This window comes from Adiantum capillus-veneris, chromosome 24, assembly GCF_014529385.1.
Source record: "Adiantum capillus-veneris isolate H3 chromosome 24, ASM1452938v2, whole genome shotgun sequence".
NCBI classification, from domain to species: Eukaryota; Viridiplantae; Streptophyta; class Polypodiopsida; order Polypodiales; family Pteridaceae; genus Adiantum; species Adiantum capillus-veneris.
The window spans coordinates 76,588,173-76,612,911 of NC_140954.1; positions in this window are offsets into that span (position 1 = coordinate 76,588,173).

Here is a 24,739-nt window from a genome sequence, read left to right on the forward strand (position 1 = left end):
TTTCGTTTCGGAACCTATCTCCATCATCATAGACTCGAATTATCTCCAGTCTCTGAGAAGGTCTTTCTTCTATACAAATACACTTGCGTCCCCGATACTCAGAATAAACTAGGGCTCCCCTAGAGTTTGTTCCTTCTAAGAAGATTATAGTGAACTTGGCATCGTTCAAAGGGTTTTGGGAGGTACTTCCTCCTAGCATTGGCCCTTCACAGGAGAAACCTCCTGGCTGTTGACTACCCATCATGAAGAAGGACTTATCTGATGAAGTGTCAGTATCACTACCCTCCTCAATGATAGGGGCTAATGGATCTAGCCTTGCCTGGGTTACACTTTCTTCAATGGATACTAAGCTATCCTGATCACCTGCCACTTTTTGGTCTCTAGGAATATGTCTTCCTGATCTTAAATTCATCAAACTTAGCAATGCAATTTATCACAAATCCAACCACTCACCTGGCAAGGGATCAATTTCCGCACAACTTCTTGCCTTGCCGCCGCTGAATATACCTGTACACAAGCGTTTAATTTCAACAACAATCGAATCAAAGCATTTAACCGCTAGAGATGGTCTTAGTAATGATTGGTATAATTGGAGGGTTAACCTCAACCACTACTGTACTCTATACACTTCGGATGTTCTTGATTAGGTCTGCTAATTTGAAACTGTACTTTACTCGAGTGTTTGTCAGTCTAGAGGTAAAGTATTAATTCCGTCTTTGCTCCATCAAAAGGTCAAACAAGGTCCAATTTCACTCCTGAAAGAAGTTCTGAAACTCTTAAGTCAATTGGAACATTAGTCTATGTCCACCGTCAGATTTTGACTTCAATAAGACCCTGTAGACATCCTACACGTAGCATGTCTACCTGCTTTGTTTTGGCTGAAATTTGCACTATACATTCCCCTTGATGTGCTGAGTCCACAACTGTTCTCACTTTTTGATTTGGACACCTATAAGCTGGTCAACTGATCAGAAATCTGTTCCAGCAGCGTGATGTTGATATGATATTTCACCAGTCAAATCAACTTCAATTTGGACCAAAATTGACTAGGAGGCTTGCCCACCCTACTATGTCCACAGTCATATTTTGACTTCAATATCATGCCTTAGACATGCTACTCGTAGCATGTCTAACTGCTCAAAATTGCTCCAAATTCAAACCACAGACTCCTCTTAAGGTGCTGATCACTCTGGTATGCTTACAGTTGGATTTGGAGTGCTAAATCATTGTGAACACATCCTACGCGTAGGATGTCTAAGTGCTCTATTTGACTCCAAACTTGAGCCACAACTTTCCCTTGATGTCAGCAACCCAATGCTATGCTTAGATTTTAGTTTGGATTTCAAAAGACCCCAAATTTAGCTATTCTAGCCTTTTTTAGCCAAAAATGCTAAAGTCTGCTTAAAACCCAATTTTCTCACCCAATTGAGATGAAACCTTTCTCATGCACTCAATAAATCATGTAGATCATGCTCATGAAGACATCCTATGGTTTTGGTCTTAAAATAATGCCTTGGCACAATTTGGGTAAGATGTCTGGCAATTTTCATCTTTTGGCCTTATCCTGTCAAGATATGGTCAAGTTCCCCCTTCCAAGTGCATGTAGGGTAATTGCTACCTTCTAAACACACTGGTCAACTCAGATTTTCAAAAGTCTCACCAGAACACCTTGTAGATATACTACGCGTAGGATGTCTACTGCTCCTTTTCTCAGACTAAAGTGCTACTTTGCCTTCCCTATGCTCTCAGCAAGTGCCAATATGCCTTACAAGTGCCAAAATATACAAATTTCTCTCAATTTAAACCTTTTCTGAACTTTTACATTTTTTGAGTCCGCCTTTTAGCTTTTGGGCAATCCAATAAGGGAAAACACTCAAGTCTATATGTTACTAGGGTGAAACCCACCCTCTGAACACACAGGTGACCTCAGTTTCCCCAAATTCCCTGTTAAAAACCCCTTGGAGACATGCTACGTGTAGGATGTCTACTGTCTTAAAATTTAAATTTTTTCTGACAGAAGTACTCCCTATGCTCTGCAGCTCTCTCAGAAATACTCATAGAAACTTTTGAACTTCAATTCAGCTTCTAAACACTCTTTTCCGTCTTTTACAGCTCTTTGATGAGACTAATAGCAAATATAACATGCATGAAGTGCTCCAGATCATAAATCATGATGTCCTACTTACCCTACTCCCACTCATCATGTGAGATGGTGATTTTGGTGTCTCGGTTGCTTCCTGCCCTCCCCGGACTCTCAAGCTATGCTTTCATCGCCTCTACCACCCTAACTCCTACTCTCTACACCACAACTTAACTAATACCTAAAACTACCTATGTCAGAAGATCTAGGCCAGACACATGCTCCCTAGACTCCTCCTAATACCTAGAGAGTCCACCACCCTCTGATCCTATCTAAATGTAAAATAAGACTCTGGCAAGCCAGAGAATCTCTATCCTCAAGGACTAGTCTCGATCACCTACCTAGGGTTTTCGTCCCCGGCAGAGCGGCGTCAATGTTGGCGGATACGTCGCAACGGACGTCAGGACAGCGAGAACTCACCTAACAAGATTTGTCAGCTACAGACGAAGCTCGACCCGCAGGCGCGTGGAAGCAAGTAGAGGGTGTCAACCTACACTTGACCGACTATTGATTACTTCCTACAGAGGTCTCTATCCAATGTCTAAGTTACAGCCTTCAAGAGTACACAAAAGGAGATTTCTTACAACGCTTTCAAGAGCCAAATACCCATCAAACGGTCTCGAAACGCTACGGGACTTGAGGGAAATCCTATTAACATCAATAGGTCGCTCTTCCTAAGGTCCGTGACCCAAAACCCCAACCCTAAACATCCGGTGTAGAATCACGTAGGATGTCTGACAGGTTTTTGCAGGTCGTCGTTTCTGAAAACTAAAGTGCCTAATGTGTAGCTCTACTCATTGCGAACGTGTGGATATGCTGAAATGCAAAAACAGACAACGTATACTCACCGAATCACCAGATATAGCTCGTGGGTCGATCTCACAAAGCGGGGTCGAACATCTGCAATGTAGGTGTTGGCGCGTAGCTCTCTTCGGGGGGCAACACGCTGCACTTCTCCGCACTTGATTCCGACCACCAGTGTGCGCGTAGCGTCAAGATAAACTCTCACTCTCTCTCGCACAAAGTACGCTCAACTCACACAGAAAAAACTTATGAAAACGACAAAAGGTTTTTTGCATTAAGGTCAAAAGTGGTATAAATACCTTACAATCTCAAACCCTAATGTTCCAATTTAACCATTTACTAAGTTTGAATGTCAAAAATGGGATACAATTTGGAAGCTTCTGCAAGGCCCACTATTTACAAAGGTGAAATGAAGGTTTCTTCTCAATTAAGGAATGATTACAAAGGAAATTAGTATCCCGTCAGGCAATCATCCTCCGTTGAGTGTGTCCAGCCGCTAACATTGTAGGACCCCCCAACAAAAAGAACGTGTGTAGTAGTCGATTGTAGAAAGGCAAAAGAGAAAGGGTCGTACTAGCTATGGGGTGCGACAAATTTTTTATAAGTCTCCCAAAAACCATCTTAATAGGGCCATGGGGGAGCCCTCTTAGGGGGTTTACACATTACGGCCCAAGGTTGGGGAGTTGTTGTCAATGTTGACGTGGATGACATCAATCGCAAAATGATTTGACGTGCATTTCACGAGTTGGACAACACCTTGGGTAGTGAACAATGTCTATCCATGAATGGATAGGTATTGAACTCGACATGCCATTGGTTTGTGATCGTGGTGAACCAGTAAACTACAGTCACACCAATACCATCAAAAATGTTAAAAAATGTTCGCAGGTTGTGTACATAAAAGGGTCGCCTACCAAACCATCCAAAGAGGGGATGGTTTGTTTCAATGTGTGAACGGCCTTCAAGCTCCAAATCCATAGACATGAGTGTTGGACACACCAAAGCGTCACCTTTTTGCTAGTTGTGATGGAATTTTAGAAGTGCAGTTGTAATGGAATTGGCCTATTTAATTTAAGAGTGGTGCAAATTAATGAGAGTACTTTTGAGGAATGACTTTGTGAGTTTAGCGGGTGAACATAATTGAAGATACCAACATAATCATAGCAATTATTTAACTTGGCATGAACAATCCTTTTGCAAGAGAGAGAATTTAGAGAACATGACAACAGTTGAGGACCGGATTTATGTGGAGCCGGCCCCCCCTCCAATAGGCATTTGTATTATGATTTCTCCCATTAAGAGAGACTTGTTACAATACAATCTTTGTGTTCCTTGTTACCTAGGTGATGCAATGAAGATGGAAAACTTCATGCATCACAAGCATAAGATAAACTTGAAGAAAGCTTTGACTATCCCAAGCTTAGTCCCAAGACCTCAAACACCTTCGAAGGTGGAGAGAGCTAGCAGGGAATGAGGGTAGGGAAGAGGAAGAAGAAACATTTCAAGGAGAAAGAATTAGTTCCTCACTTATCATAACTCTTCTTGCTAGCATACATAATAGCATAGTAATGAAGAAGAAGGAGATGGCAAGCTTAAGCATTGAAGCATGGCTCTTGGTTGGATTTGCACTCCATATCCAAGAGTGTTGGTATAGGCTCTCAACCTCTACTTGCTTGGAGAAGGAGACGGACCTCTTGCACTTTGCATAGCACACAATGAGAGTGTTTGTGAGTGTGTGTGGGTGAGTATACCCCCCAAGAAACCCCCTAGCTTGCTTGGGTCAACCCCCCCTTGTAGCTCATGCTTGAAGCTCATTGGACCCCTCCAGGCCTAGCCAATCATAAGCAGGAGGCATTACAAGCAGCAAGGGTAGCCTTGAGACAAGTGTCCCCGTTTCCCCTTTGAGAGAGGGGGATAGATAAATGCAAAATCAATTAATTAAATCTCCTAAATTATCATTGGACCCCTTGGGTGGCCAACCAATAGGCTTCAGGCACACCATGAGGGCAACATGAGGAGGAACTTGACAAGTGTCCCTTTTGCTTTCTTTGTACCATGCATGCCTTGTGTGAGTGTGTGGGTGTTCTCTCTCATTCCCCCCTCATGTAGGGCTCGCCCCCTCCTTGTAGGGATTACTTTTTGACACCTCAAGCCCCTCATGCATAGGCCCAGTTCCCACCACAAGCTTGGCCCTTAAGCACTTTGAGCTTGGGCTAGGTTCTCACCTCAAGTGCAACCCTAACATCTCAAGCATGTCAAGCACCTCAATCATCTCAATCATTAAGCACCTCAAGCATCTCAAGAACCTCAAGCACCTTAGTCATCAAGCATGACTAGCAGGACAAGCACCTCGAGCTGGGTCGGGTTCCCGCGCCTCAAGGTCAGCCCTAGCTTACCTAAGGTCAAAGGACTTTTACACACATTATTGGAGGTCTTCAATGAAGCTAACCCTAAGGTCTTATGCTCCATTTGTTAGCCTTGCTCTTTGATAGACCATCTCTCATTTGGGCCCCTTTACTATTGGCGCCGTGTTGAGATAGATCTATAAGCACATGTCTATATCTTAACCCTTGTTCCCGTTTATTCTCCCACATTAAGTAATCAGTTTAATATGAGAGAATCATTTGGGTTGGTTAGATATTAGATATTAGATTTTATGACATTACCTCTCTCTTGAAATCATAGTCGTTCTCGACTATGAGGTAGAAGAGATAAAGCCTTAGTCATTAGTCAATTTTACTTAGCGGGTAGAGGATTCCGTTTTACCCTACGACATCTTTCCAAGATGGATGACTAATCCATTTGGTGCTTGGGAGACATAGCTGCCCCCCGCAAGCATGTCTGCTCTTTAATCCATTTCATTCTCCCAAAGTAGAGTGACACATTCTACTTGGTGTTTGAGAGATGTCTTCATCACAAACATGATTCTGAGCATGCATACTAGTTAAATTTGTGCACAATTAAAAAGAGGACTAGTCTTATAAGACAAAAACATGAGTCATTTAAAAAGAAATTTGTACATTTTCTTACTCTATTGTAGCATTGTAAGCATTGACAAGGTTCATACTATCCTTAAGCTGTATTCCTTGCATCCATCCAGTATCTTCAAAAGGATAATTTTTGAACTTAATAAGGTACCTTCGGATAATCTTACCATGTCTTAGTACCTTGTCTTCATGCCGAAGATAGCTTCAGGTTGTAGCACCTCTTCTTGGTCTTCAACTTCGGGAGAGTCTTCAATAATTGGTTCACTTGGTGGCTCTCCTTTGTAGGGCTCAAGTAGGCTTACATGAAAGGCATTGTGTATGAGCCAATGGTTGGGCAACTCGAGTTGATAAGCCGTCTCATTGATGGGCTTCAAGATTTGTAAAGGACCATAGTATCTTTTTGCTAGTTTAGCATAATACTTTTGATGGCCCGTAGGATTTTTGCCCGTCGTTTGCCTTAATCGAGCCTTTGGAAACTTGAGTAAGACCCAATCATTTTCTTTGAACATTAAGGCTCTTCAGTGCTTATCAGCAGCAGCTTTTTGCCTTTGTTGAGAGATGGATATAGCCTCCTTAATCTTTTGAAAAGATTCTTGCAGGTCACGACTATACTCATCGGTGGCAAAGATCTTCCCATGTACTTTGAGTAGCAAGGGACTTTTAGGTCTTCCCTCAATGATCTCAAAAGGTGCTTTTCCCGTAGAAGTATGTACAATATTATTGTAGGCATACTTCACAAGAGGTAAGTACTTTTCCCATTGTGAGCGTTGATCTACTTCGGTAACATGAGTCTTGAGTAGATCGAGTATTGTAAGATTGGCTATCTCACTTTGGCCATCCATTTGTGGGTGATAGGCCGAGGAGAAATTCAATCTTGTTCCTAGATTTTCAAAGAGACCTTTCCAGAAATTACTGGTCATTCTAGGATCTCTATCTGACATGAAGGATGTGGGTAATTCATGGTGCTTGAAAATCTGAGATATGAAGAGAGTTGCCACTTCATGTGCCTTAATAGTCTTTTTGACAGGAATAAAATGTGCTTGCTTGCTAAACCTATCGACTATTGTCCATATTCTTGTATTCCCATAAATAGAGTGTTAAGTATGGAGCTTAATTTACCCCTTGCAATTTCTGTGGTAAAAACGCACATTTGTAAGGCCCCCATTATGAGGAGAAGCCATCGTGCGTGAAGGAAAATCACTCGCCGGAAACCAAAATTTTCACGGCCAAAATTCAGAGGCAACTTTTTTTTCCTTCGTCAGAATATTCCTTTTCGCTGAAATATTATGGCCGGACTGCGGCCGGAAAGTGGTCGGAAAACGACCGGTCGGTTGGTCGGTGGCCGGTAGTCAATGGCCGGTGGGGCTGGTGGTTGGAAGTCAATGGCCAGTGGCTAGTGGCCGAATTCAATGGTTGGTGGCCGAATTCAAAAGCGGATTTGTCTACACAAGGGCGGCCACACATGGGCGGATTGGAGGGTCCGATTTAGACTTATTCACACAAGGGCGGCTACACATGACTGCCTCTCATGAGAGAGGACAGCCCTTTTGGTCTATAAAAGGAGGCCATTTCTACACACATTTCATAGTGTGAAGTTGACGCAACAAGGTGAGTGTGAGGTGGTGAGAGTGAAGCAAGGCGGGAGCTCCATTAAGGGTATAATCTCTTTGTAAACTACTTCTTGTTTTGAAGTACTAAAGCCATTGAGTGGCTGCTTTCCCGTGGACGTAGCCCACATTGGGTGAACCACGTATATTGTGTGTACTCTCTCTCTCTACTCTATAATCTCTTGTGTGTGAAATCTATCTCTCTCCATTAAGTAATCTACTCAAATATCTATTTAGCTACGTCATATTTCCTAACAACTGGTATCATAGCAAGGTTTGCTCGTAGATAAATTATCTCAAGGAAAGGATTCCTTGAATTGAGTGGGAATTATGGTGGAGGAAGGGAAGCTCAAGATTGAGAAGTTGAACGGCAAAAACTACCAACATTGGAAGATGCAGATTGAAGAGTATCTCTACCAAAAGGACCTCTATCTGCCACTAGGCGGTCTTGCAAAGAAGCCCGCAACGATGGCAGATGAAGCATGGATTGTCCTTGATCGAAAGACACTGGGAACAATCCGGTTAAGCTTGGCGTCACAGTGGCCTTCAATGTTTCGGAGATGAAGACCACGGAGGACATGATGAAGTCACTTGACGACTTCTATGAGAAACCATCGGCATCTAATAAGGTATTTCTTATGAAGCGCTTGGTCAATCTAAAGATGGCAGAGAATGGTTCAGTTGCAGAACACCTAAATGACTTTAACACAAACATAAGTCAACTTCGATCGGTGAAAATCAATTTCGATGACGAAGTGCGAGCTCTCCTTATACTATCATCTCTACCGGATAGTTGGGACAGCCTTATGATGGCTGTAAGTAATTCTATTTCTGGCACAAATACTCTAAAGTTTGATGATGTTGTGGGTGTTCTCCTAAGCGAGGAAATACGAAGGAGAAGCACAAGAGAATCATCAAGTGCTGCACTGTCAGTGGAAACAAGAGGAAGGCCTAAGGAGAGGTTCAAAAACCAAAAGGGTCGTGATCGCTCAAGACGGAACAAGTCACGCACAAAGTCAGTTCTTGAATGTTGGAACTGCGGCAAGAAGGGCCACGTCAAGAAGGATTGCTGGTCCAAGAAGAAGAAGGAGACTGAGTCTCAAGACAACAAGCCAACACCGGAGGCCAATGTGGCATGTAAAGTAGAGCAAGATGCTCTAATTCTCTCATTAGACAATGTATCTAATTCATGGATAGTAGATTCCGGGGCTTCATTCCATGCGACACCACACAAGCAACATTTCCAAGATTACACCAAAGGTAATTTTGGGTATGTATACTTGGGAGATGATGAAGCTTGTGAGATTGTCGGCAAAGGTACAGTTTCTGTTAAAACTGCTAATGGAAATGAATGGAAGCTTAAAGATGTTAGGCATGTTCCTTCTCTTTGCAAAAATTTGATCTCTACAGGACAATTGGACGATGAAGGTCACAACATTGCATTAGAAAACAAACGGTGGAAGATCTCAAAGGAATCTTTGGTGGTTGCCAAGGGAGAAAAGGTCCGTACACTTTACTTGTGTACTGTTAGCACGCAACCTTCAGCTTGTGTAGCAACTACAGAAGTTGATAGTGCGGTGTGGCACTATCGGCTTGGGCATATGAGTGCCAAAGGAATGCAAATCCTTCAAACAAAGAAGCTTCTACCAGGTTTGAAAGAAGTGGACTTAGAGTTCTATGAAGATTGTATTTGTGGTAAACAAAAGAGGGTAAAATTTCAAAAATCAGGAAATGAAAGAAAAAATAAAAAATTTGAGTTGGTTCATTCTGATGTTTGGGGTCCTGCAAGTACACCATCACTTGGTGGCTCATTGTACTATGTAACATTCATAGACGATGCGACTAGAAAAACATGGGTTTATGTCATGAAGAATAAGTCCGATGTATTTTCCATATTTCAAAGGTGGAAAGCCTTTGTGGAGAATGAAACAAGTACCAAGGTTAAATGCCTCAGATCCGACAATGGAGGTGAATATTGTAGCCAAGCTTTTGAAAGCTCTTGTGCTAGCAATGGCATTCGAAGGCAAAGGACAACCCCAAGGACACCTCAACAGAATGGAATTTTGGAAAGGATGAACAGGACAATCATGGAGCGAGCACGAAGCATGCGGCTACATGCAGGCCTACCGCTTGAGCTTTGGGCGGAAGCTGTAAGTACGTCTGTGTACTTGATCAATCGGTCACCCTCAACGGCATTGGATGGGGGAGTTCCTGAAGAGGCATGGACAGGTAAACCGGTGAATTATGCATTTCTCAAAGTGTTTGGGTGTGTGGCTTTCATGCACATAGATAGAAGCCTAAGATCAAAGCTAGATGCAAAGTCCAAAAAGTGTTTCTTCATTGGCTATGAAGAAGGTAACTTTGGGTATCGCCTATGGAATCCTGAAGATGGTAAAATCTTAAGGAGTAGGGATGTAATTTTTAACGAACAAAATATGTACAAAGATTACTTGGAAAGAAAACAAACAAAAGAAACAGGTGATGAGTACATGGAGCTTGAGGACGGTGAAGACTCAAGGACTGCAAACGATGACAATGTGAAACAACGTCAACCAAATGAGGAGCCTCAACCTATTCCCCGAAGATCTACAAGAGCAAGTAGACCTCCGGAAAGATTTGTTCCTTCCTTCAACCATCTCTTGATCTCAGATTCTGGAGAGCCGAAATCATACGAGGAAGCTATGTAACACGAATCCAAAGAAGAATGGACAAAAAGCATGCAAGTGGAGATGGACTCACTACATCACAACCAAACATGGGAGTTGGTTGAGTTGCCTAAAGGTAAGCGGGCACTTCAAAACAAATGGGTGTACAAGTTGAAGGAAGAAGAAGGTGGGAACTTGTGGTAAAAGGGTTTTGTCAAAAGAAAGGTATTGACTTCAATGAAATATTTTCTCCTGTTGTAAAAATGAACTCAATTAGGCTTGTCTTAAGCCTTGTGGCTGCTCATGATCTAAATCTTGAGCAAATGGATGTAAATACGGCATTCCCTCACGGTGACTTAGAGGAGGAAATCTACATGCTTCAACCAAAGGGGTATGAAGTAAAAGGTAAGGAGAAAATGGTTTGCAGATTAAAGAAAAGCTTGTATGGATTAAAGCAAGCATCAAGACAACGGTACTTGAAGTTCGATCGATGGATGTTAGATCATGGATTCAGAAGATGCAACTCAGATCATTGCGTCTACATGAAAAATTTGGGAGATGGGAAGTTCATCATCCTAATGTTGTATGTTGATGATATGTTGATCGCAAGTGCTAACATGCAGGACATCAAAGACCTAAAAGAGGAGCTATCTAGATCTTTTTCAATGAAAGATTTAGGTGCTGCAAAGAGGATACTTGGTATGAAACTATCAAGGGACAGGACGAAGAAGACGATAAAGCTATCTCAAGAGGATTACATCAAGAAGGTACCATAAAGGTTTGCAATGCAAAATGCAAAACCAGTTTCTACACCTTTGGCTGGTCACTTTAAACTAACTAAGGATATGTGTCCAAAGACACAAGAGGAGATAGTCTATATGTCTAAAGTTCCATATGCTACAGCGGTAGGTTCTCTAATGTATGCTATGGTCTGGACAAGACCAGATATTGCACATGCAATGGGAGTTGTGAGTAGGTTCATGGACGACCCAGGTAAAGAACATTGGCAAGCTGTGAAGTGGATACTTAGGTATCTAAAAGGGACAACAACAAATGCTTTGTATTTTGAAGGAACTGATATTTTTCTAGAAGGGTATGCTGATGCAGATATGGCAGGTGACAAAGATACTCGAAGGAGCACTACTGGCTATGTCTTCACGGTTGGAGGCACAACAGTAAGCTGGGCTTCAAAGCTGCAGAAAGTGGTCTCACTTTCTACCACGAAAGCAGAGTATATAGCAATGACGGAGGCAAGCAAAGGAATTATGTGGCTTCACAAATTCTTAGAAGAGCTTGGATTCAAACAAGACAATTGTGTCTTGTACAGTGATAGCCAAAGTGCTATCCATCTTGCGAAGAACTCAGCCTTTCATTCAAGAACAAAGCACATTGAGGTGAGATATCACTTCATACGCACTCTTTTGGAAGACTGACAGCTAAAGCTAGGAAAGGTGCATACAAGTGAAAATCCTGCAGACATGTTTACAAAGGTGGTCAACAAGGACAAGTTGAGCTTTTGCTCATCTTCAATCGGCATTCAAGGATAAGAAGCCAGGAAGGAAATCAGTCTCACAGGTTTGGTTTGGAGATCAGTCTCCAAGTGGGAGATTGTTAAGTATGGAGCCTGATTTACCCCTTGTAATTTCTGTGTCAAAAACGCACATTTGTAAGGCCCTCATTATGAGGAGAAGCCATCGTGCGTGAAGAAAAATCACTCTCTGGAAACCAAAATTTTTACGGCCAAAATTTAGGGGCAACTTTAGGGGCCTCGGGGGCGGAAGCCACCGAGACTTTTTTTTCCTTCGCCGGAATATTCCTTTTCACCGGAATATTATGGCCGGACTGCGGCCGAAAAGTGGTCGAAAAACGACCGATCGGTTGGCCAGTGGCCGGTAGTCAATGGCCGGTGGCCGGTGGTCGGAAGTCAATGGCCGGTGGCCAGTGGCCGAATTCAATGGTCGGTGGCCGAATATAAAAGCAAATTTGTCTACACAAGGGCGGCCACACATGGGCGGATTGGAGGGTCCGATTTGAACTTAGTCACACAAGGGCGGCTACACATGACTGCCTCTCATGAGAGAGGGTAGCCCTTTTGGCATATAAAAGGAGGCCATTTCTACACACATTTCATAGTGTGAAGTTGATGCAACAAGGTGAGTGTGAGGTGGTGAGAGTGAAGCAAGGCGGGAGCTCCATTAAGGGTATAATCCCTTTGTAAACTACTTCTTGCTTTGAAGTACTAAAGCCATTGAGTGGATGCTTTCCCGTGGACGTAGCCCACATTGGGTGAACCACGTATATCATGTGTACTCTCTCTCTCTCTCTCTCTCTCTCTCTCTCTCTCTCTCTCTCTCTCTACTCTATAATCTCTTGTGTGTGAAATCTATCTCTCTCCATTAAGTAATCTACTCAAATATCTATTTAGCTACGTCATATTTCCTAACATAGACTTGGGTAATCCAAAGATGAAATCCATGGATATACTCTCCCATAGTGAATTTGGGAAAGGCAATGGCTGGAGTAATCCAGGTTGCTTCCCTCTATCATACTTGGTCTTTTGGCAAACTACACATTTTGAAACATACTCTTGTATGTCCACTTTCATGGTAGGCCAATAGAAGTAGTCTCTACTTCTCGAAGAGTAGGTTGAATACCTCTATTCCCCGCATATGGAGGAGCATGGGATTCATACATAACTTTCTCACATAGGGAATGGGTAACACATAGCCTATTGCCGTGGAGAAGATAACCATCCTGAAAGGTGAATGGTTCCTCTTTCTTCCTCAAAGCAAGGGCTGACATTATGTCTCTAAAGTCAAGGTCAGTAGCATACTCATCTATCATAGAGGATAGATCATTGTGAGTAGCTATAGACACCGCATTAACTTTTGGTCATCGTGAAAGTGCATCGGCCACTTGATTGTGCTTACCAGCTATGTGAGCAATATGGAAATTAAATTGTGAAAGAAATTTTGCCTACCTCATTTGTTTGTCGGAAAGCTTGATTTGTGTCATGAAATACTTGAGACTTTGGTGGTCGGTTCGTAGGATAAATGGAGTCCCCAATAGGTAGTGCTTCCATGTGTCTAGGGCATGTAGAACAGCTAAAAGCTCTTTCTCATAAATGCCTAAGACTTGTTCATCAGTATTGAGCCTTCGGCTCTCATATGCTATGGCATGCCCTTCTTGAAGCAAAAATGCTCCAAGGCAATCACCACAAGCATCACATTGGACCTCAAATGGATTTGAGAGATCCGGAATCATGAGGACTGGTTGGGAAGTAAGCTTCTCTTTGAGCTTATCAAAAGCATTTTGATCCTTATCAGTCCATACATACTTAACGTTCTTCTTAGTTAAGTCGTGTAGTGGTCCTGCTACTTGAGAGAATTTTGCTATGAAGCGTCTATAGTATGCGCACATACCAATAAAGCTTCTTAGCTCATGTAGATTATTACCTCCTACTTTGATGGATCCATACGGATACCATTGTGAGAGATAATATGACCTAGGTATTGAATCTCTTGAAGGAAGAATTCCTTTTTCTTTTGGTTGAGAAAAAGCTTGTGAATACTCCAGTGAATTTGCGGTATGGTCTAAAATTTTTCTCCATCAGACGATTGAACGTAGCTGGTGCATTAGTCAAGCCAAAAGGCATGACTAGATATTCATAAAGACCAAACGTTGTGCGAAACGGGGTCTTTAAGATATCTTCATCCACTATCCTTATTTGATGATAGCCACTCTTAAGGTCAATACTACTGAAGTAAGTAGAGCCTCATAGCTTATCAAACAGATCTTTTACCCGAGGCACGGGAAATCTGTTTTTGATAGTGATACGGTTTAGTGCTCGATAGTCCACACACATACGGTATGTACCATCTTTCTTTTGCACTAAAAGGACTGGAGAACAAAAGGGAGAGGAACTAGGCCTCTCCATCCCTTTGTCTACCAATTCCTGTACTTGCCTCATGATCTCCTCTTGTTGAGCTTGTGAGACTCGATAAGGAGGTTTGTTAGGCGGTGAGCTTCCTGGAAGGAGCTCAATGCGATGGTCATCATCCCCTCGTGTTGGAGGTAAGTTCATAGGGATATCATCAATGAACACATCTTGGAATCCTTTTAGAAAATTAGACAAGTCTAACTCTTCTTGATTCCTACCATTTACATTCAATGAAACCTTAGTGTCTTTTAGAGAGTACTCTTTGACAAAAATCATGTACGCAGAAACTGAGCTCTTCATTGACTTATCAAAAGCAAGAGGATTTACAAGTGGAATAGTGTGACCACGCTCACTAACATCTATATACATGTTCTTTCCGCTATAGCTGAAGTAGATTCTCCTTTCAGGGAACTTCATGTTGGCAGCCATGCGATCAAACCATGGCGCCCCTAGGATAGCATCCTCATGATGGAGAGGAGAGATGAAGAAGTCTTCTTTTTCGACATAGCTTTGGACATGAAGCCTCAACTTCCCAATCAAGGGAGTAACATAGGCTTGCTGTCCCTTGAAAGTTGCGTCAGCCACATTACCATATCTCCCATCTCAAAATCTTGAATGCCCAACTTGGTGGCCAACTCCATTGATATGAAGTTCAGAGTAGAGCTAGGGTCAAACAAGATGAAGGCATCATGCTCTCTTACCTTTCCCCAAGCATAGGAAAGTGATGATCCTTTGCAATGAGCATCCTCTTTTGGAGCTTCGATGGTGGAAGCCCTAGGAGTCCCATTGCGAGTATTCTTCTTGGCGCAAGAACGATAGCCATGTCCTTGCTCCCCACACGTGAAACACTTATGGTCCTTGCGAAAAGATTCAAGCTCTTCAGGAGAGAGTTTGTTTTTACCTTTGTAAACTCCCTTCTCCTTGGACCGATTGTTGTTGTTGTTTGAAGTGACTTGGGAAGTATTTTGAACATTGGTTTTCCCCTTTGCATCATTTTTGTCTTTGTTTTCCATGGGCTTGACATTACGTCTAGCCCCTTGATGGAAATTGATGCGTGAAGCAACCATGGTGTGATGGATTACTTCGCTAATAGTAGTAGGCCATTGAGAGTTGATGTAGTCGTCCATCTCTTCAGGTAATCCCGCACAGAATTGATGCCTTTTCTCGGCAAAGTCTATCTTTTGAAAGACAGTAGCCTTGAGATGTAAATCCCAAAACTTGTCTACGTACTTGTGGATAGACTCATGAGAGAGAAGCTTCAAGCTGCGCCATTCAGTAAGCACTTTGTCTTTTGCATCGCTTGCAAGGAATCGCTTCATGATGGAAACTCGTAGAGTTTTCCATGTCTTTGGGGCTTCACCATTGCCACGAAGGTTAGCCCACCATTGACGAGCTAATTTTTGGAAGTGCATAGCTACATGGCGTAGCTTGCAGGACTCTGTGAAGCCCTCGTCTCCAAAGGCCACATCAAATTGCTAGATGAAGGCCAACACTTTGTTGGTAGCACCAAAGGTGCCATCATAGGTGAGAAAAGAGATACTCTTTCCTGCCTCCTTGAACTTCTTTAGCTTTTGTGACCTTCGCCATGTAGGAAATGATTTGCGATGTCCTCCCCTCTTGTATTCTCTAGGAGAATAGCCATAACTTTTGTCGGAAGAGGAGGAAGGTGAAGAAGAAGGAGAAGAGGGTGACCTCTTCTTAGCCCTTTTCTTCCTTTGTTTCCTCTCTTGCCTTTCAGAGTGATGAGGAGAAGGACTATGTGTTGATCTTTTCCTCTTGGGAGGAGTGGACGATCGTCTAGACCGCCGTCTTCGTGGAGCCACATCTTCAAAGGAACTTAAATTTCATTGCTTTCTTGCTCTTTGGATTCCTCCTCTCGAATGGGAGAGAGTCTTCTTTTGGGGGTCTCTTCAAGAGGCCTCCTAAGCTCTCTCTCCTCTTGGAGAGGAAGGGAAATTCCATAAGCACGAAGTTGTTGAGTAACTTTGGCTTGCAAAGTAGGGTTGCCCATAGCTTGCTGCAACCTAGTGAGACGAGATAATTCACAAACATGGGAGCATCATCATTAGCACCTTCATGTGAAAAATCAAAGCTATCAATGTTCATTCTACTCTCTTGATTATTGTCAGCCATGTTAACAAAATTTATGTATGTACTTAGTGTATGCTTTGGCAATTCAAAACCTTAGTTGCCACTCCTCTTAGCCTTTGAAAATCGGCTTTTAAGTATCTACATCCACGGCTTGAAGTGGTTAATTATAGAGAGTAGAGGAGTAGGTCTAACATAGCACAGTTGACGAGGGCTAGCTCCTTTCGGACTTCTTATGGCTCAATAATGGTAAAGCCGTAGGCAAGTCTAAAAAGACTCCATTATTAAGTCCAAAGCTCTGGAGGTGTGCACCATCCCCCATATAGTGGGCAACAAAAATGATAATAGATCCCAGTTCCACTTACCCTAATATACTTAACAACATCAACCATTTATAGGCTACTTAAGGACCTCTCTTATTAATCAAGAAAAGAGAAACCAAATGCTTTGATACCAAGCAATGGAATTGGCCTATTTAATTTAAGAGTAGTGGAAATTAATGAGAGTACTTTTGAGAAATGACTTTGTGAGCATAGCGGGTGAACATAATTGAAGATAGCAACATTTTCATAGCAATTAGTTAACTTGGCATGAACAATAATTTTTCAAGAGAGAGAATTTATAGAACATGACAACAGTTGAGGACCGGATTTATGTGGAGCCGGTCCCCCCTCCAATAGGCATTTGTATTATGATTTCTCCCATTAAGAGAGACTTGTTACAATACAATCTTTGTGTTCCTTGTAACCTAGGTGATGCAATGAAGATGGAAAACTTCATGCATCACAAGCATAAGATAAACTTGAAGAAAGATTTAACTATCCCAAGCCTCAGTCCCAAGACCTCAAACACCTTCGAAGGTGGAGAGAGCTAGCAGGGAATGAGGGTAGGGAAGAGGAAGAAGAAACATTTCATAGGAGAAAGAATTAATTCCTCACTTATCATAACTCTTCTTGCTAGCATACATAATAGCATAGTAATGAAGAAGAAGGAGATGGCAAGCTTAAGCATTGAAGCATGGCTCTTGGTTGGATTTGCACTCCATATCCAAGAGTGTTGGTGTAGGCTCTCAACCTCTACTTGCTTGGAGAAGGAGAAGGAGATCTTGAACTTTGCATAGCACACAATGAGAGTGTTTGTGAGTGTATGTGGGTGAGTATACCCCCTAAGCAACCCCCTAGCTTGCTTGGATCGACCCCCCTTGTTGCTCATGCTTGAAGCTCATTGGACCCCTCCAGGCCTAGCCAATCATAAGCAAGACAAGCAGCAAGGGTGGACTTGAGACAAGTGTCCCCCTTTCCCCTTTGAGAGAGAGGGCTAGATAAATGCAAAATCAATTAATTAAATCTCCTAAATTATCATTGGACCCCTTGGGTGGCCAACCAATAGGCTTTAGGCACACCATGAGGGAAACATGAGGAGGAACTTGACAAGTGTCCCTTTTTCTTTCTTTGTACAATGCATGCCTTGTGTGAGTGTGTGGGTGTTCTCTCTCATCCCCCCTCATGTAGGGCTCGCCCCCTCCTTGTAGGGATTGAATATTTAACTTTTTGACACCTCAAGCCCCTCATGCATAGGCCCAGTTCCCACCACAAGCTTGGCCCTTAAGCACTTTGAACTTGGGCTAGGTTCTCACCTCAAGTGCAACCCTAGCATCTCAAGCATGTCAAGCACCTCAAGCACCTCAAGCACCTTAGTCATCAAGCATGACTAGCAGGACAAGCACCTCGAGCTGGGTCGGGTTCCTGCGCCTCAAGGTCAGCCCTAGCATACCTAAGGTCAAAGGACTTTTACACACATTATTGGAGGTCTTCAATGAAGCTAACCCTAAGGTCTTATGCTCCATTGGTTAGCCTTGCTCTTTGATAGACCATCTCTCATTTGGGCCCCTTTACTATTGGCCCCGTGTTGAGATAGATCTATAAGCACATGTCTATATCTTAACCCTTGTTCCCGTTTATTCTCCCACATTAAGTGATCAGTTTAATATGAGAGAATCATTTGTATTGGTTAGATATTAGATATTAGATTTTATGACAGCAGTGGTGACAAATGCCCAAAAGTAGGGCTCAGCACATAGTTGGACACTGTCCCAAAAAACTTGAAAAGTGCTTTTCTATAATCTAAGAGCAATGTATATAATACATGTGGTAGATAGATATATACAATTTGATGATGATTAAGCTTGGTAGTTGGAAGAGGAAATTGAAGTGGCAAAGTGACTATATTCTAGACCAAAATTTGATTTAATGACCTTGCAAAGTTAGGCTTTATTAATAATTTAAACTAGTATGTGACCCGCACAATGCTGCGACCAAGAATAAGTACGCTACAATCTTGGTGTCCCCCCCCCCCCCCTCCCCCCACCCACCCAAGGTCATGCATGAATGCTTCATTAAGAAGTTGCACCCAAGGTCATGCATGAATGCTTCATTAAGAAGTTGAGAGGTAATACAATTTTACATTGTCTATTGTATTTCCTTAAATCATTAAACATTCATAATCTAACAACAGCATTCCATGACAATGAAAAGTGCACAAACAATTCAAACACAACTAAACTATGTGACCCGGGTGTTGGTGCATAACAGAAGAGTGTTCCATTAATGCAATGAAGCTCTTAAATCCATAACAAAACTTTAGTTTTTCTCACTCATTTATGTATACATAAGTCAAAAAGTTGTCATATTCCCACATAGTAGGATAAAAAGTCATGAATAATGGATACAATACATGATTTCACAATTTACAACAATATAAACACCTAGAATGACTAATTTTGACATTTTCAATGTCTTTTTTGAAAATGTCTTGTTTGTTTGAAAACAAACAACTCCAAATGTGATACTGCAAACAACAAAATATTTAATTCATAATTGACATTGTACACTTCACATAAAATGTCACAACTATTAGTAAATAGATGAGACAGGTTGTGGCATACCATTATCATACAAAGGATGCTTTGGTAGTTGGCGGCACATAATAACTGTAACAATAGCCAAATTCCCTAGACCTATCATACATCGACCACCCTTCTTGCAAATGAAATCCCACATACTCTATTGTCTACCATTCACTTGATTCCTCCACAAGCTTTACATCATACACACCTTGTGGATGCACATCATAATGTTAGACAAAATGATCCATGATTTCCAAAGAAAAGCATTCCAAAACAAACATGAGACAAATGTCAACCATATACATATGAATCAATGCACCCAAAAAATCAGTGAAAGTGATATAACGTGCATTACCCTTGTTTGAAGTCATTTACAATGGTCATGACAATCTCATGGGGTTTGAAAGGCGCTACCTAATTATTAGGGACTGTAGAAAGCATACCAGATCTAAAAAGTAAGACAGTTTCTATTGTAAGCCTAAAGACAAATGCTACAAAGAGGTTCAAACAATCCAAAAGGTAACCTAGAATGTGTCGAGCTTCTGAGTATGTTATCTCAACCTTAAAGCTCACTTTACCAAAAAATGCCATATCCTAGACACGCAAACACATATACAATATTTGAAGCCTCTTTTTTGATGACACGATTCCTTGCATTTCTCAAGCCACGAAGGTAGTACTTCATATTGTTTTGACACAAAGATCATATGAACCAAGACCTCACATATTAATCTAAGTAAACTCTACACCTTTATGCCATGACACAAAGCAATGCAACTGTAAAGCCAAACGAATGAACACATTCATTACATTACTTTACCAATGTAATTCAATGCAATGTACACTTTAGTATATCATGATATTCATTAAAATGATCACACAAAAGCAAGTGCTTGAATTATTTAAATAGCCAAGATTGAACGCGCTTAGATGGCACGACATCAAAAGCTCGAGCCATCTTTGTCATAAGCGCATTCATTCGGTTCAAGTGGACTTTGAGCCTTGTCACCTCTCCTTCCAGAGCACGAACCTTCTCCTTAAGTGCATCAATCTTGATTTGGCATTCCCTATCGATCAAGTACGAGTTTTGTACTGATTTGAGCTGTTGCTGCTCCAGGCGTGCCAACATGTCGAACTCATTCTCCTCAATTTGAATCATGATTCTGTCGTTGAAACACTCTGTACATAAACGCACCTGATTCCAAAGTTCTACAATTTGTTGGCCATTGGTTTATTGAGTCACGTCCAGAAGAGGCTCTAAGTGCCTTTCAAAGTCCAACTGCCTACTCTCACTACGGGCAAAGAACTCCCGTATTGCTACCAAGAGTTGCTCAATCCTATCATGTACCATCGGATCAGCAAAAGAGGATCCCATAGCACAAGCGCTTCTCTTTGCTACTTGAACATTGGAAATCCTTGGAAGACTGGGATCAATCCCATTGGATTCAGTCTCAATGATGACATTGGTAGTAGTGTTTTTAATATTGTACAATTAAAGATCACATTACAATGCATACAAAAGCTAAAATCTTTTTTAACTACCACAAAGGGAGTAGACCCTTGTGCAACATATGCTACAAACTCAACATTTAATCATGCCAAAAGAAGCGTATGCTACACAAAGCCCAAGGTGCTCGTCTGGTAAGAATACATGGAGATACTTTACATTTTATCTTAGGTCTTAGCAGTGTGTATGATTTTGCCTCTTAGTGTGTATTACCCTGTGTGTGTGTGTGTGTGTGTGTGTGTGTGTGTGTGTGTGTGTGTGTGTGTGTGTGTGTGTGTGTACTCTTGACATAGCGATAGACTCTTTTACAAAAGTGAGGATCAATGCATAAAATTGACATGCTTACACAACAATATCTATTGTATGAACGTGATAGTTTGTATCCAAAGAACTCAAGTCTTTCGACAAATTTTTTATTACATAGATAGATAGAAAAGTCATAATAAACATGAAGACCTCAACAAATGTATCAAGACATCTAAAGAAATATTTCATGACCATGGCTGAGCTCTCGACATAATTGACATAAAAACAAACTCAATGAGGGACATTGTTGTGCCACAAATTATCTAAGAAGCAAAATTAATGCAACTCGCTTCATCGAGTAATTGGTAATTGGCTTGGAGTTTCTCCATCCTTAAATTAAGGACTGTTTTACCATCCCAAGGTTGATTATCTCTTGGATAAAATAATGAAACTAGTGTAAAAAGTGAGACTTTTTCACACAATGCAATCAAAGCACCAAACTCAACACTTTATTTGTACCAGTTATTCCAATCATGTATGGAACTGCCAAGTGTGCAAGTTGTTTAGGCAATAAATTTTGATAGATGAGCTTAGAGAACCTAGAACTTTGAAAGTACTCTCAATCATCAGAAATGGAGTATCCTTTGTATGTTGCAAACCACTGAACATCAAATGCTCCTTAAAGGAGACACTCCTTTCTAACCGAATAGACATTGTACTTGATGTGAGATGAGTACGCCAAAATACGTAACATGAAAGCATCATCGATGGAAGTTTTCTAAGGTTTACAACACAGTTGGAATGGATCAAAACCATCAATCCTACTTTATGGTTAGCCAATTCCTACCTTCATGCGCAAACACCTCGTCTTGTAGTGTTTGCAAATGGTCCCGACAATTTTTGCGTGTGACAAAGGTGCACACTAAAAATGTAACTTTGCTAAAAGTAACAAAAAAGACTTCAAGATTTTAAAAGGGATACAATAAGCATACACACAATGACTTAATGGGGACAGAAACATACTAGGATATGTATCATTTTCTATGCTAAAACAAAGGACACCTCAGAGATGTATTGATCCATGACCTATACAACAAAGTGGATACCCAAAAAAGCCAATGAGAAGAAGGGATGGAACATTCTCATGACATTGTATAATATGCCATGGAGTGGCAAAAAAAGTAATTCATGATATATTAAGTGGAATGGATACATAATAGACAACAATGAGAAGAAGGAATTGTTCAATATCTCTTTGTATACAATGTTTGTTATTATTAAAACATTTCTTTCATTCGCATCAATGTTTCCCAAGAGATTCTTCACTCTAGTAGTAGCTAAACGCGTACGTGAGAGCGCAATGTACAATTGTCCATGAGTGAAGACTTGAGTCCCTAGGTAAAGACCCACCAACGTAATGCTTTGGTCCTATAGCTTATTTATTGTCATGCAAATAGCCAATCAGACTAGAAACTATCTTTAACAAATGGTAAATCCATACTTGAGTGCACAAAACATATTCAAGCATGAACAATGTTAGCACGTATTCCCTTGAACACCACTAGTAAGATTTGTCTAAAATGTCCACAAGAAGTATCACCTTGTCACCAAATGACTTTTTTTAGCACATAATGTCTTGTAAAGACCTATCCAAATCCTCAAATGTGGATGCATCATGGGAGACTCGTCCAACACAATCATGGGAGCTTCATCCCACAAATTGAGCTTACAGACTCTAAGAAATTCAACAAGTTGACCTTGAGCAGGAATATTGCATGTACTATATTTGTTCAACTCAAAGGGTATCTTGAATCTAGAATGTGTGGTGCGTCCATTTTACAATAGTAATGTTGCAATCCCAAAAGATGTCGTGGACAATGCAACATCTCCTTGGCTATGCAATTGTGACAATAAATAGTTATACAAATATGTTTTCCCTGTCCTTGCAGGCCCATCTAGCCAAAAAATAGCCCCACCGTCAACAATCAATAGATGCAAAACTCTCTCGAAAGCAATCCTTTGATCTTCATTCAAACTCTGCTCGAATGCGCGTGATGTGGATAGCTTTTCCATGGTATCAAGGCATTGCTCATGGAAAAGCGAACAATTTTCATGAGGTGACAAAAGGCGCTCATCAAGCATTGGAATTCTTAGGATATTTGGATAAACTTCGTCCAAGCATACTTGCAAATCTCTTAATGCAGCAACCTATGCACATTCATCCAAGTACTCGTATCTTATCTTCAACATGTGTTGATAGTTCTCATACAAAAAATGGCAGAATCTCTCCCATAAGTGATTAGGGGAGGAGGGCTCACAAAAAAATAGGATTGTCACAAATAAATGCCTCAACTGCAAGCTTGTGTGTGTACTGCAAGCTTCCTCTATGCAGGCAAACCATTCCCCATTATCCTCCAAGATAGACCTTGCAATGCATGCTACCTTGAAGGTGGGGAACAATGCACCATATAAAGAGCACAAATTCTCAAATGATCTACATCCTTTACAAACAGTCAGGAGCAGATGAACATAATACCGTTCATCTGTAGAGGGCTACACAAATTACATATGATCAATAGTGTCTCCATGGCGTATCCTGGTCCATTTTTGGGAAGTGGAATTCCACACCCACTTCTAAGGAAATCAATGTACAAAGTATCATTTGCATTAGGACTCTCCGAGTTGCAAGTGAACCACTACGTTAGGGTGGTATTTTCCTCATCCTCCCTTTGTAAGACATCATTAAGGTTGTTATTATCTCAAAATGTCACCGTTTGACCAGCCAAAACAAGCACGCTCAATCTCTGGACAACTATTGCATCATTGTGCAAAGGAAAGTAAAAAATCATCCAACAAGCCTTAGATGCAAATACATAGCAGCCATCCACGTACATATATATCTCATCAACGTTCTCCCTTTGAGCAGCTTGTACTGACATATGAAATCTTACAATTTTTCTATCATGCCCATTGTAGGTGTACGTGTAGATATACTTTACGTCCAAAATTGTGAAACGTACCTCAATGTTTATATATGCATTAAATAGTGTTGACAATATAGGATTATATGGCACCACCCATCGATTATCAATAGTAGAGCCCCTAACCTTGGCAGTGAAGCCATTGTTACGTTGCACATGAATTGGGTAACCATTATTATCCATGATTGTTTGCTCATAGAATGGTCATGGATATCTTATGATACATCGTCCATCAACGATGCAAGGAGATGAAGTGTAGAAGTCACCACATGGATGGTGAATGTTACAGATAAAAATTGACATCATGCAATAACAAAAATCAATTTTTATGTGTCAACTCTGCACAAATTATCTTGTCATAGTCAAATGTACATTGTGGATCTAGAATCAACAAGGTGTGAGAATGATTCAAGCCTCTCTTTTGGAACTCCACAACAGACATGTAAGCCACCACTTTCCCAAAAATATATTCTTTCAATATGTGCTTCATCATGCTCGAGTGTTTCTATAAAAAAACCATGGTTGTTATGTCTAGTCAATCAGCGAAAGCCTATCTTGGCAACAATGCCTCCTTTATTTCTTGCCAATTAGGGTTACATGTGAATGTGATGAACAGATTTGACTTTCCCTTTGCATGCACAATTGCCATCGCCATCTTGATGAAATTGGTACATGTGTCTAGGCCCATGTTAGGAAATAGGACGTAGCTAAATAGATAGTAGAGTAGTTTACTTAATGGAGAGAGTCAAATTTTCACACACGAGAGGTTATAGAGTAGAGAGAGAGAGAGAGGGCACGATATACATGGTTCACCCAATGTGGGCTACATCCACGGGAAAGCAACCACTCAATGGCTTTAATACTTCAAACAAGAAGTAGGTTACAAAGG